At 41.1% G+C, this 12,769-nt stretch overlaps 1 protein-coding gene across 1 annotated transcript in view; it reads left to right on the top strand.

Annotated features, from left to right (window-relative positions):
* The window catches only part of LOC137369818 (KH domain-containing, RNA-binding, signal transduction-associated protein 3-like), a 327,473-nt gene extending 317,438 nt beyond the window's left edge, over positions 1-10,035 (top strand). Inside the window, exons 10-11 of the transcript XR_010975020.1 lie at positions 704-769; positions 9,923-10,035. The gene's annotated coding sequence lies outside the window, so the exon portion shown is untranslated. The remainder of the gene's footprint in view (positions 1-703; positions 770-9,922) is intronic.
* Positions 10,036-12,769: the final 2,734 nt, after the last annotated feature.

Below are 12,769 nucleotides of genomic sequence, written 5' to 3'. Positions count from 1 at the left end.
TAATTCCATATTGTTGCCCTTTGAAAATACACTACTGAGCAGTGAATATATGAAGAATGTGATCAGCATTTCATCTTGTCTAAGCATTTTTTTACTAGTGCACTTTGGAATTTTTATGAGAATTACCTAAATGAATCCTCCGCTGGAAGCAATTAAAGCTTTTTAGAGGCAAACAGACTTGACTAATGTGGCATTCGTCAGAGGCAGTGGATGTGTAACCCTTAAAAGGTCTTCAGTTGCAAAGGTAAATGAATCAAGTAGATTTTAATATCACTTAATTTACCTTTAACATTTAAAACCAGTAAACGCTAAAAGAAAGCAAGGTTGTAAAGTTGTTAGAGTAAAAAATTACTATAGAAAAGGTTCAAGTACTACTAAACTAACAATTATAAATCGATCTTGTAATTGTGTAGAGACTAAACTATATAACTGCAAGCTAAGCAGTAGCTGATCTCTTAAATTCTATCCTGTTAAACAAAGTGTAAAAAACACATAACCTTTGTCTATAATTTTGTCATAGTTAGCCTCAAATGTTTGATTTTGAATCAGAATAAATTCACTCTAAACAATTGTCTTTTTTTCTAGCATTGCATGGTAATGTTTTTATGAGGCTTGTCTGTTTTCTAAGAGTTATTATTTCATTATGGCTTTTGATTGTGCTCATAATATATTTATGCTCACAATTTTTTTCCCTCCATTACAGGAACTCTTTCTAACATCTCTGGCCAAATGGGAATAAAAACAGTGGTCCTGGAATTTGGGTATTATGGTAGGTGTTTACAGTGGTCTTGACTTCTTATTGCTCACATAGTTACAGATGGTGGCCTTTTGAGTAATGAATGTCATCAAGCTGTTCAAAACAGCATTTATCTATAACACATATTTTCAATTGTTCCTTTCTTTTTCTCCCTTCTCTTTCAAATACATTGACTCATCCTCTTGCAGGATGTGGGAGGTGAGGGTCACCACTTGTGTCCCTGCTGACTTCACCTGTGAGAAGTGCACCCAACTCCAGCTCCTCGCAGACCGCGTTAGGGAGCTGGAGCTGGATGAACTTCGGATCATTCAGGATGCTGAGGGGGTGATAGTGAGCAGTTATAGGGAAGTAGTAACACCTAAGTTACAGGATAAAGGTAGCTGGGTGACCGTCAGGGGAGGGAAAGGGAATAGGCGCACAGTGCAGGGATCCCCTGTGGCCGTTCCCCTCAATAATACATATACCGTTTTGGATACGGTTGGGGGGGGGTGACCTACCAGAGGAAAGCCACAGTGGCCAAGTCTCTGGCACTGAGCCTGGCTCAGTGGCTCAGAAGGGAAGGGGGGAGAATAGGAGAGCGATAGTGATAGGAGATTCAATGGTTAGAGGAACAGACAGGAGATTCTGTGGTCGCGAACGAGACTCCCGGATGGTATGTTGCCTCCCGGGTGCCAGGGTCAGGGATGTCTCAGATCGAGTCCACAGGATTCTTAAGGGGGAGGGGGAGCAGCCAGAGGTCGTGGTACATATCGGTACCAATGACATAGCTAGGAAAAGGGATGAGGACCTGAAAAGCGAATATAGGGAGTTAGGTTGGAAGCTGAAAGGCAGGACGAGCAGAGTAGTAATATCAGGATTGTTACCGGTGCCACGTGCTAGTGAGGCTAGAAACAGGGAGCGAGTGCAGCTGAACACGTGGCTACGGAACTGGTGTAGGAGGGAGGGATTCAGATATGTGGATCATTGGGATACCTTCTGGGGAAGGTGGGACCTGTACAAGAAGGACGGGTTGCATCTGAACTGGAGGAGCACCAATATCCTGGGCGGGAGGTTTGCTAGAGCTCTTTGGGAGGGTTTAAACTAGTTTGGCAGGGGGATGGAAACCGGAGCCACGGATGATTGGATGGGGTAGCTGTTGAACAGGCAGATACCGAGTGCAGAGAGTCTGTGAGGAAGGTTAGACAGTTGACAGGGCAAAGTTGCAACCAGTATAATGGGTTGAAGTGTGTCTATTTTAACGCAAGAAGTGTCAGGAATAAGGGTGATGAACTTAGAGCATGCATCAGTACTTGGAGCTACGATGTTGTGGCCGTTACGGAGACGTGGATATCACAGGGGCAGGAATGGATGGTGGATGTTCCGGGGTTTAGATGTTTCAAAAGGAATAGGGAGGGAGGTAAAAGAGGTGGGAGAGTGGCATTGTTAATCAGGGATAGTATCACAGCTGCAGAAAGGGAGGTCGTCGAGGAGGGTTTGTCTACTGAGTCATTATGGGTGGAAGTCAGAAACCGGAAAGGAGCAGTCACTTTGTTGGGAGTTTTCTATAGACCCCCCAATAGCAACAGAGACATGGAGGAACAGATTGGGAGGCAGATTTTGGAAAGGTGCAGAAGTAACAGGGTTGTTATCATGGGTGACTTCAACTTCCCTAATATTGATTGGAACCTCCTTAGTGCAAATAGTTTGGATGGAGCAGTTTTTGTCAGGTGTGTCCAGGAAGGTTTCCTGACTCAATATGTAGATAGGCCGACTAGAGGGGAGACTATGTTGGACTTGGTGCTTGGCAACGAACCAGGCCAGGTGGCAGATCTCTCGGTGGGAGAGCATTTCGGTGATAGTGATCACAACTCCCTGACCTTTACTATAGTCATAGAGAGGGACAGGAGCAGACAGGATGGGAAAATATTTAATTGGGGGAAGGGGGAATTACAATGCTATTAGGCAGGAACTGGGGAGCATAAATTGGAAACAGATGTTCTCAGGGAAATGCACGACAGAAATGTGGAGGTTGTTTAGGGAGCTCTTGCTGCGACTGCTGGATAGGTTTGTCCCGATGAGGCAGGGAAGGAATGGTAGGGTGAAGGAACCTTGGATGACAAGAGATGTGGAACAGCTAGTCAAGAGGAAGAAGGAAGCTTACTTAAGGTTGAGGAAGTAAGGATCAGGCAGGGCTCTAGACGGTTACAAGGTAGCCAAGAAGGAACTGAAGAATGGACTTAGGAGAGCTGGAAGGGGACATGAAGAAGTCTTGGCGGGTAGGATTAAGGAAAATCCCAAGGCGTTCTACACTTATGTGAGGAACAAGAGGATGGCCAGAGTGAGGGTAGGGCCAATCAGGGATAGTGGAGGGAACTTGTGCCTGGAGTCGGAGGAGGTAGGGGAGGTCCTAAATGAATACTTTGCTTCAGTATTCACTAGTGAGAGGGACCTGATCGTTTGTGAGGACAGCGTGGAACAGGCTGATATGCTCGAACAGGTTGATGTTAAGAGGGAGGATGTGCTGGAAATTTTGAATGATATGAGGACAGATAGGTCCCCGGGGCCAGACGGGATATACCCAATGATATTACGGGAAGTGAGGGAAGAGATTGCCGCGCCTTTGGCGATGATCTTTGCATCTTCACTGTCCACTGGAGTAGTACTGGATGATTGGAGGGTGGCAAATGTTGTTCCCTTATTCAAGAAAGGGAATAGGGATAACCCTGGGAATTATAGACCAGTCAGTCTTACGTCGGTAGTGGGCAAATTATTGGAGAGGATTCTGAGACACAGGAGTTATGATTATTTGGAAAAGCATAGTTTGATTAGAGACAGTCAGCATGGCTTTGTGAGGGGCAGGTCATGCCTCACAAGCCTTATTGAATTCTTTGAAGATGTGACAAAACACATTGATGAAGGAAGAGCAGTGGATGTGGTGTATATGGAATTTAGCAAGGCGTTTGATAAGGTTCCCCGTGGTAGGCTCATTCAGAAAGTAAGGAGGCATGGGATTCAGGGAATATTGGCTGTCTGGAAACAAAATTGGCTGGCCCATAGAAGTCAGAGGGTGGTAGTAGATGGAAAGTATTTAGCATGGAGCTCGGTGACCCGTGGTGTTCCACAAGGATCTGTTCTGGGACCTCTGCTCTTTGTGATTTTTATAAATGACTTGGATGAGGAAGTGGAAGGCTGGGTTAGCAAGTTTGCCGATGACACGAAGGTTGCTTGAGTTGTGGATAGTGTGGAAGGCTGTTGTAGGTTGCAACGGGACATTGACAGGATGCAGATCTGGGCTGAGAAGTGGCAGATGGAGTTCAACCTGGAAAAGTGTGAAGTGATTCATTTTGGAAGGTCGAATTTGAATGTGGAATACAGGCTTAAAGACAGGATTCTTGGTAGTGTGGAGGAACAGAGGGATCTTGGGGTCCATGTCCATAGATCGCTCAAAGTTGCCACCCAAGTTGATAGGGTTGTTAAGAAGGCGTATGGTGTGTTGGCTTTCATTAACAGGGGGATTGAGTTTCAGAACCGTGAGGTTATGCTGCAGCTCTATAAGGCCCTGGTTAGACCACACTTGGAATATTGTGTTCAGTTCTGGTCACCTCATTATAGGAAGGATGTGGAAGCTTTAGAGAGGGTGCAGAGGAGATTTACCAGGATGCTGCCTGGACTGGAGGGCATGTCCTAAAAAGAAAGTTTGAGGGAGCTAGGGCTTTTCTCATTGGAGCGAAGAAGGATGAGAGGTAACTTGATAGAGGGGTACAAGATGATGAGAGGCATAGATAGAGTGGATAGCCAAAGACTTTTTCCCAGGGCGGAAAGGGCTATCACCAGGGGGCATAATTTTAAGGTGATTGGAGGAAGGTTTCGGGGAGATGTCAGAGGTAGGTTCTTTACACAGTGGTGGGTGCGTGGAATGCGCTGCCAGCGGTGGTAGTAGAAGCAGATACATTACGGACATTTAAGCGACTCTTGGATAGGTACATGGATGATAGTAGAATGAAGGGTAGGTAGTTAGTTTGATCTTAGAGTAGGTTGAAGGTTCGACACAACATCGTGGGCCGAAGGGCCTGTACAGTGCTGTACTGTTCTATGTTCATTCTTGTGTACAGGTGTTTGGATACACCAGGCTATTTGTACTTTAAGGAGCCATTCTTCATGTCTGAATGTAGATAGTGAAAACCCATCCCAACAACTGAAGCTCATCCGTCAATTCCATGGGAGTTACATACATTTTAATGGGGAAGTGGGCATTTTATTCAGTCTCAATCATGCCACTACCTAAGTCCATATGCAGACATGCACCTTCCATCAGGAATTATTTGACAGGCCAGTTTCCATTCATCACTAAAGTTTTTCCCCATGCCAGCCCAGTAATGTTGATGATTGTAATGTAATTTCTGACTCAGATCAATTAACTCAGCACAAATTAGAAGTAGATCTTTCTGGTCAATGTGGCTCATTACCACCTAAATATGTCGTTTGTAAGATGATTGAATGATTCATCTGTTAAATCTCTGAATGCTGAATATCAGTGTTATGTAAATATCTGGGCCATGTATTTCAGTTACTGAATGTTCTTAATGTAGAAATGCTGCAATGTAGCAATACGTAGCAGTATAGCAAAACAACTGCCTTACTCTCAAATCAGCTCTCAGCAGAACTGAGTACACAAAATGAAAATGTCATGTTTGATGATCCCTTTTGAATCACAAGAATGGGGATGATTAAAGTATTAACTATGACAATTAAGACTGAGGTGAAATTAACGTTAACTGTATTTTCAGGTCAATGTATAGCATCCAGAGGATTATGTTCCCATAATGAGGAGTTTGGCCATTTATAAGTTCCTTGTATAGTACGATTATTTCCTAACTTTTTATCAAGGATGGTAATCATGATTATCAGCAATGCTCCAACACCTAGCATCACAGAGGTAGTCTGTGCTTTACATTTACCATAGTAAGCCTTTTATTTTAAAAAGTGCTATCCTGGACAAGTGCTAAGTGAGCTCAGACCCTTTCTAGAGGAAGGAAGAAATAAACTATAGAGCTAAAAATAAAACTGGAATTTTGGAACGAACAGAAAACTCCAGAAATGCACAACAGTTCCATCAGCATCTGAAAAGAGAATCTACAGGGTGAGGTTTTTTCTGAAGGTTCTGATATAGAATCTGCACCTAAAATTTATGCAGGTTGTTAGCTGGCCCAGTCGTAGCATTCTCATCTAAGTTAAAAGGTTGTGTGCTCAAGCCCTGCTTCAGGATTTGAGCATTTAATCTAGGCTGATATTTCATTGTAGTACACATTGCATTTTCAGGGGTACAATATCTCAGATGAGATTTTAAACCAAGTTATTGTCTGCCTGTTCAGGTGAATGTAAAAGATCCCATGGCACTATTTGAAGGAGAGTAGGGAGCTCTTTTGGTGTGCTGGTGACTTCCTTGTGAAGTGCTTTGACACAACTTGAGGATGTGTAAAATGCTACATAAATGAAAGTTGTTCTTTTCAAAAGTAAAATCTGAATTTTTAGCAACTTATATTCTGAAACTAAGCTGTAAGATTCGAAATTGTAGTTAATGCAGGGCTGAATTTGAACTCTAGCAATGCCCTGCACCTACCTCATTTGGGTATTTCTTTTCATGGAAACTTGGTAACGTGCTTTCAAGGCTGGGCACAATCATTTAAGTGGACTGTAATACAGAGCATTATAATAGCTCTTCACCTTCGAATTCTGTTTTAGAACTGTAGTCGAACAGGACTAAGCTTGTCAGATCTGTTCCACCATTTATTAACAATGCAATTCAACCTTTTGAATCATAAATCCCTTCTTTTCCATATATTCCTTAATACCCTTACTTGCAAAGGAAATATCTATCTCCCTTTTGTAAGCCTCTATTGATTCTGCAGCTATGGAATTCTGGAGCAGTAGATATTCTTCCTGATTCATGTTTAACTGCCTTAATGCAAATCTACGATTATATCACCTTATTCAGCATCTCCTGTTAGAGTGAAGAATCTTTCCATATCAATCCCCTTCATTATTTTAAACACCTCAGTCAGATCGTCCCTTGATCATCTCATCAGGGACCATAATCCCAATTTACTCAGGATTTCACCATAGCTAAGTCCCTTCATTCTTGTTATCATTCTGGTGAATCATTGCTGAAACTACAGTGTTCCATTACATTCTTCTTTAATCATGTCTCTTCTGTAGTCTTGGACTATCTTCTATTAAATACAGTTCTGTTTTTAATCATGCACAATATTTTCAGTGTTTTGAAACATCTTCGCAATTTGATCTTTTTAAAAAAGCTTAAGGCCAAGTTCAGATGATGTCTGGAAGCCATTTTGTTTCATTGCTGTTTGATGTTACCTGAACGACTCAGTTAAATTATAACCTTATTTCTCTCCCCTGATACTCCATAACACTATATATTCAGAACATAGTGACTGACATTTTCACAGAAACGACATTGTTTCTGGATTTGGGATGATGGCTTATAATATCTCATCACAACAGAAATGTTGTTAGTGGAATTAAGATAATTGATTTCTCAATGGGAATTCATCGTTGTTTTTGAAAGAAGAGAGGTCAATAAAGGGATGCCAGGCAGGTCAGGCTGCCTCAGAGAGCTGTGCCCACCTGCAATTATCCACAGATCAATATCTACAGGCTGAGACTTCTCTGCCTGGTAATGACGATATAGCATTGGCTATACAGGTCACATGCAGAGCTATGCCGTCTGTTGCATGTTTACGTGCAGCTAGCACGCATCATAAGGCTGCACTACCATTGGTAATAACAATCAGCTTCATCCTTGAGTGCTCTCCTGCTACCTTCTCATTAGAGTTGTATAAAACTCTGGTTAGATTGCATCTGGAGTACTTGCATTCAGTTCTCGTCACTGCACTCAGCAAGGATATATTGGACTTGCAGGAGGTGCAGTGCAGATTCACCAGAATGATACTGAGGCTAAGAGTTAAGGTTGGAAAGACTAGGCTTGCATTCCTTTGACTATAGATGATTACGGGATGATTATCTAAGATGATTAAAGGATTGATAGAGTAAATAGAAACTATTTTGTCTGCTGGTTGAGTCCAGAACAAAGGACATAACTTTAAAATTAAAATTGGGCTGTTCAGGGATGATGTAAGGAAGCATTTCTTCACACAAAGGGTAGTGGGAACCTGGAACTCCTTCCCCACAGATTTTTGTCAGCATGGGTACTAAGAGATATGGAAACAAAGCAGATGGCGTTAAGATACAGATCAGCCATAATCTAATTAAATGGCAGAACCGGCTCGAGGGGCTGAATGGCCTACTATCGTTGCTATGTTATTCCAGGATATGTTGTTCTCTGAAAATATTGCGTTTGAGTAGCAAACAGAATTACCTTCACCTCATTCAACATCCAGCAGCACTTCATTAACCATCAGGCAAGGAGTTGGAGTGTTGTGCCATTCCATTATTTGAGAAGAGACTCAGTTTTCTGCCTTCACATTTACTGTACCAATCAGTGGATTCTTCCATACTTTTTTGTTGTTCAACCTTTGCAAATGCTGAAGTATAGATCAAAAATTTTTGAAATCTCTGTGAAGACTAGCAACATTCTTTTATGTGGACAATTTATCTTTCAGCATTTGTATGCCTTAAAATTTATCTATCACCTGTTTCATGCAGTTTCCCCCACCTTAGGTTTATGCAGTGTCAGGCCCAATTTTGACTGTTAGTAACTCAATGTTGTAAATGAAAGTGAACAAAAACTAGGACATGGTCAGCAAAATAATTGTTTGGCAGGTACTGTCTAAACACCTAATGGGAGGCCACATCAGCAAGTGTCTCCAGTTTTCATGGAACAGAGAATAATATTTTCTGTTCTCTATTCTAAAGCAATTGCCGATAAACACTACAAAAGTATATAGTAGTGTAGTGGCTGTTAGTGGATGAGTAATCCAGAGGCCTGGGCTAATAATCTAGAGAACGCGGGGCAGATCTTAGCATTGTGCGATAGCGTGAAGCGACGAAAGTGATTCGGCAGCCTGTTTTACATAGAAAGAAATAAACATAGAAATATTTACAACACAAAAGGAGGCCATTTGGTCTATCGTGTCTCTGCTTGAATCTCTGCCAATTTATATTTCGATTGAAGTTAAAATTGAGTGAAATGTAACAAAATTCTAACAGAACTGGACCGACTAGATGCAGGAAGGATGTTCCCGATGGTGGGGGAGCCCAGGACCAGGGGTCACAGTCTAAGGATAAGGGGTAAGCCATTTAGGACCGAGATGAGGATAGATTTCTTCACCCAGAGAGTGGTGAACTTGTGGAATTCTCTACCACGGAAAGCAGTTGAGGCCAAATCATTAAATATATTCAAGAAAACGTTAGAGTTCTTAGGGCTAATGGGATCAAGGGATATGGGGAGAAAGCGGGAGCAGGTTACTGAGTTTGGATAATCAGCCTTGATCGTATTGAATGGTGGAGCAGGCTCGAAGGGCCGAATGGCCTACTCCTGCTCCTATTTTTCTGTGTTTTCTATGGGCAGCCGAGTGGCTATCAGATGTTTTACACTATTGCACAAAATCAAAATTTATGCCCCATGAGTTCAAATTCAGTTTTTTAAAAACATCTGGAAATAACCTGATATCAGTAAAAGTGACCATGAAACTGTCAGATTGTCGTCAAAGTCCAATTTGTTCATAATATGTCCTTTTGGAAAGGAAACATGCTCCCCTTACCTGGCCTGGCTGATATGTGACTCCAACCCCACATCAACATGGTTGATTGTTAACTGCTCTCATATTTGGCAAAGCAAGCCTCTCAGTTGTATCAAGCACACTGTACTGACAGGATTTGCTTATCCTATCTTTATCTCCTCCCTGCCTTGAAGAAGGCTCACTCCACTACTTTCTCAGGATAACTAGGGATGGGAAATAAATGCGGGCCTAACCAGCAACTTTCATATCCCAAGAAATTTTGTGTTTTAAGTCAGATGTGAATCATGCATCCAGCAGTAATTTTATACAAGCTATGAATGTTTTTCTTGGGGATTCCAATGCCAAGTAAATAGAATACCTGAATGGATTTTAGAATAGGCACTGAATGTTTTCAAGTTGGTGAAAGCTTCAGTTTAAGAACTAAAAAATGTACCAGAAATAAAGATCATTATTTGTCCTTCAACAGGAGATTGTGGTTTTGACCTACCGCTGGTTAAAATGAAGCCAAGAAACACAGCAGTCCGTAGAATGGCAGTCACCTTACAGAAATGAACATCCTACTTCATTTTGACTTCTATGTATAAATTGAAACTGTGAAGATTGTAAAATTGTAAATATATCTGTAAATCTAACTTTTATTAAAGCAGTTCATGCGTTTTGCATTATTGAATCTCATTTCTCACTCTTCACTGGTTCTTTTCTGTTTATTAATTTTATAAAAATAATTTTACAAGTTGCAACAAACTTAGAAACCAATTGATACAATAGCATTTTGGTTCCCACCATATATTTGCTTCTTTTGAAGTAGAAACGGAAAGTTATTACAGGTGAGCAGATCTGGATGAATAGTGTTTTAATTACAAACGTGCATACATATCTGCTAACAATAAAGGAGATTAAAATTAAAACGAGAAATCTAAAATGTATTGAGTTTCTGTTATGTATTGTCGCAAATAATGTAGTAAGTTAGGAATGAGAAATGGCCATTCATTGAATTAAGCTCACTGTACTGACAGGATTTGCTCATCCTATCTTTATCTCCTTCTTGCCTTGGTGCCAAGTCTCTCTCTCTCCTTATTTTCTCCAGCAGCAATCATCTAATAATGTACAGCCAAGAGTTTTTTTTTGCATTACAAAACCTAGGTGTAAAAACTAGGCACATGGTGCAGCACAGTAATCAAAATTGAAAGTAGAAAACAGTATTAATCATGGAGTATTTCTTGGAGTAGTTCCATTCTATTATTAGAATACCCAGTCTACACCAAGATCGTTTATTTCTGCTTCCATCCCAACTGCACTTCCTCCACCATAGAAGCCCCTATTACCATTTCTCACTTTCAGGCCCAGCTTCTACAATATTCTTTCTGCCAGTCTTATGAACTCTACTTATCCAAAACTCTGTTACTTGCATCTTTATTACTGAGTTCTGCTCACCATTTTTCCCCCATCTTTGCTGGCTTGCACTGGCTATCCATCACCCAACATATTCTTCATAAATATCCTTAATGTCACTCCGGACCACATTGCACCTTAGCCTTCCCTTACTACAGGTGGCAGAACCATCATATCCTGCACCCTGAACCCCTCTTCCTGGTTGTATTTTTTCCCGACTTTAAAAGCCGCTCAAATCCTACCTTTTCGACCCTACCTTTAGTCACCTCCCTTAATTCTTCTTATTCACTTCATGGTGATTTTTCTCATTGTGAAGTATGCTGGGATGCTTTGATGTGCTAAAGACATTATACAATTGCAGGTTGTTCTTGGGAAAAAATGAGATAGTGAATTGGATCTTGATTCAGACGCATGCAAGAGAAAATGTGTATGGGACGGTGTATTTGGTGCTCAGATGCAACAATGGAGATGAGCTCATGCACTGTGGGCCTTTTGTGGATCCTTAGTATTTATACAGCATATTGGTGTAATGAATGTTCTAATTGTGGCACTAATTGAGAAGCTGCAGAGGTCTGTTTCTTTGTAGTTTTGGAAGCTGACCTTCTGTTTTCAGCATCTTGTTAAACCCCTCATGTTTCAACATCAGACTGATGATAGTACATGTCCTTTGATGATATATGTGTAGTCTGAGCTTTGCCTGGCAATAGCCAGCACTAGAGTAATAGTACGCTGCAGACTATTAATCATGTGAGTTGATGGCAGCTGACAACTGAGAAGTGAAATTCATTATTTCCTAAAGTTTAGTTTTGTATACTTCGCTTTAGACCAGCTTCACAAACAAGCCACTTGCCAATTGCAGCTGAAGGAGTAACTGACTTTCATCAGTGTTGTTCTTAGTGTGTAAAAGCATAGATGCCAATTATAATTTTCCCTCCCTGTCTCAAAAAAAATTGTCTCCAATCTCCATCTCTCTATGCAACACTGCGGAGACAGGAAACCAATAAAGTAGGAAATCAAACCCATCTCCATTTTCAGATACTGACATGCAAAGTTAATATAAATCTTATAGAAACTCAAATCATAAAGAGGATTTTTTAAAATTGGAGCAAAGTAGAACACGTGTAGTTAAACTTGACCTAGATTTTCCTTCTGAATACTGCCTATTTTCATGTGGTACCATATCATGTAATACAAGTAAATGAGGCTTGAAATCTTCTTTGAATCCTTGTTCATGATAAAGATCACCAGAATTTGACCGCACTCTCTTTTGGATAGATCATGCCACGTTCCTATTGATCACATTGTTGAATATAAATGATATTGAGTGAGCAGAACTTGGGTCTCCATGCCATTTACTCCCATTTTTGCCCAAGATCTGTCTCTGGAGGGGAAATGCTGGTATTCAAGAAGTGTTCCATCTTCTGGGGACAGGGGCCAAGTATCATAGAAGTTCAAGACTTTGAACAATTAATTTTCTAACAAGTAATTTTTGTCTAGACTCATCTTCCAGTACCTGTCCATCTTAATTTTTGGAATACAACAGGAGACTCTCTATTTTATGCAGCTGTGTCAAATGAAATGCTGCTGCAGCACTTGATTCTCCTCTCAATGAATGGTGAGCTCCCAATGAGTCACTATTAGCACTGGGAATCTGTCCTGAATCAATGGTTGATGCTCCTCCAGGAAAATGGGAAGGGTTCAAATTGGCTGACAGTTCATTCACACTTTGTTTCTCACAAACACAGACTGCTACCTTCTTGTATTATGTTGTACCTGACAACTATTGCCTGTTTTGCCCCTAGAGACAGTCTTTTTCGTACCACAAGTAACAAATGCCGGTTGCAATGTAAAAATCAATTCATGTGAGATAATGTTTGCTGATCCAGTATCTGCAGCATTAACACTTTTTTGCTGTTAATTA

This window comes from Heterodontus francisci, chromosome 5 (assembly GCF_036365525.1).
Source record: "Heterodontus francisci isolate sHetFra1 chromosome 5, sHetFra1.hap1, whole genome shotgun sequence".
Lineage (NCBI taxonomy): Eukaryota > Metazoa > Chordata > Chondrichthyes > Heterodontiformes > Heterodontidae > Heterodontus > Heterodontus francisci.
Note: the sequence above shows the minus strand (reverse complement) of the source record. Positions and strands in the feature narration are given on the sequence as shown.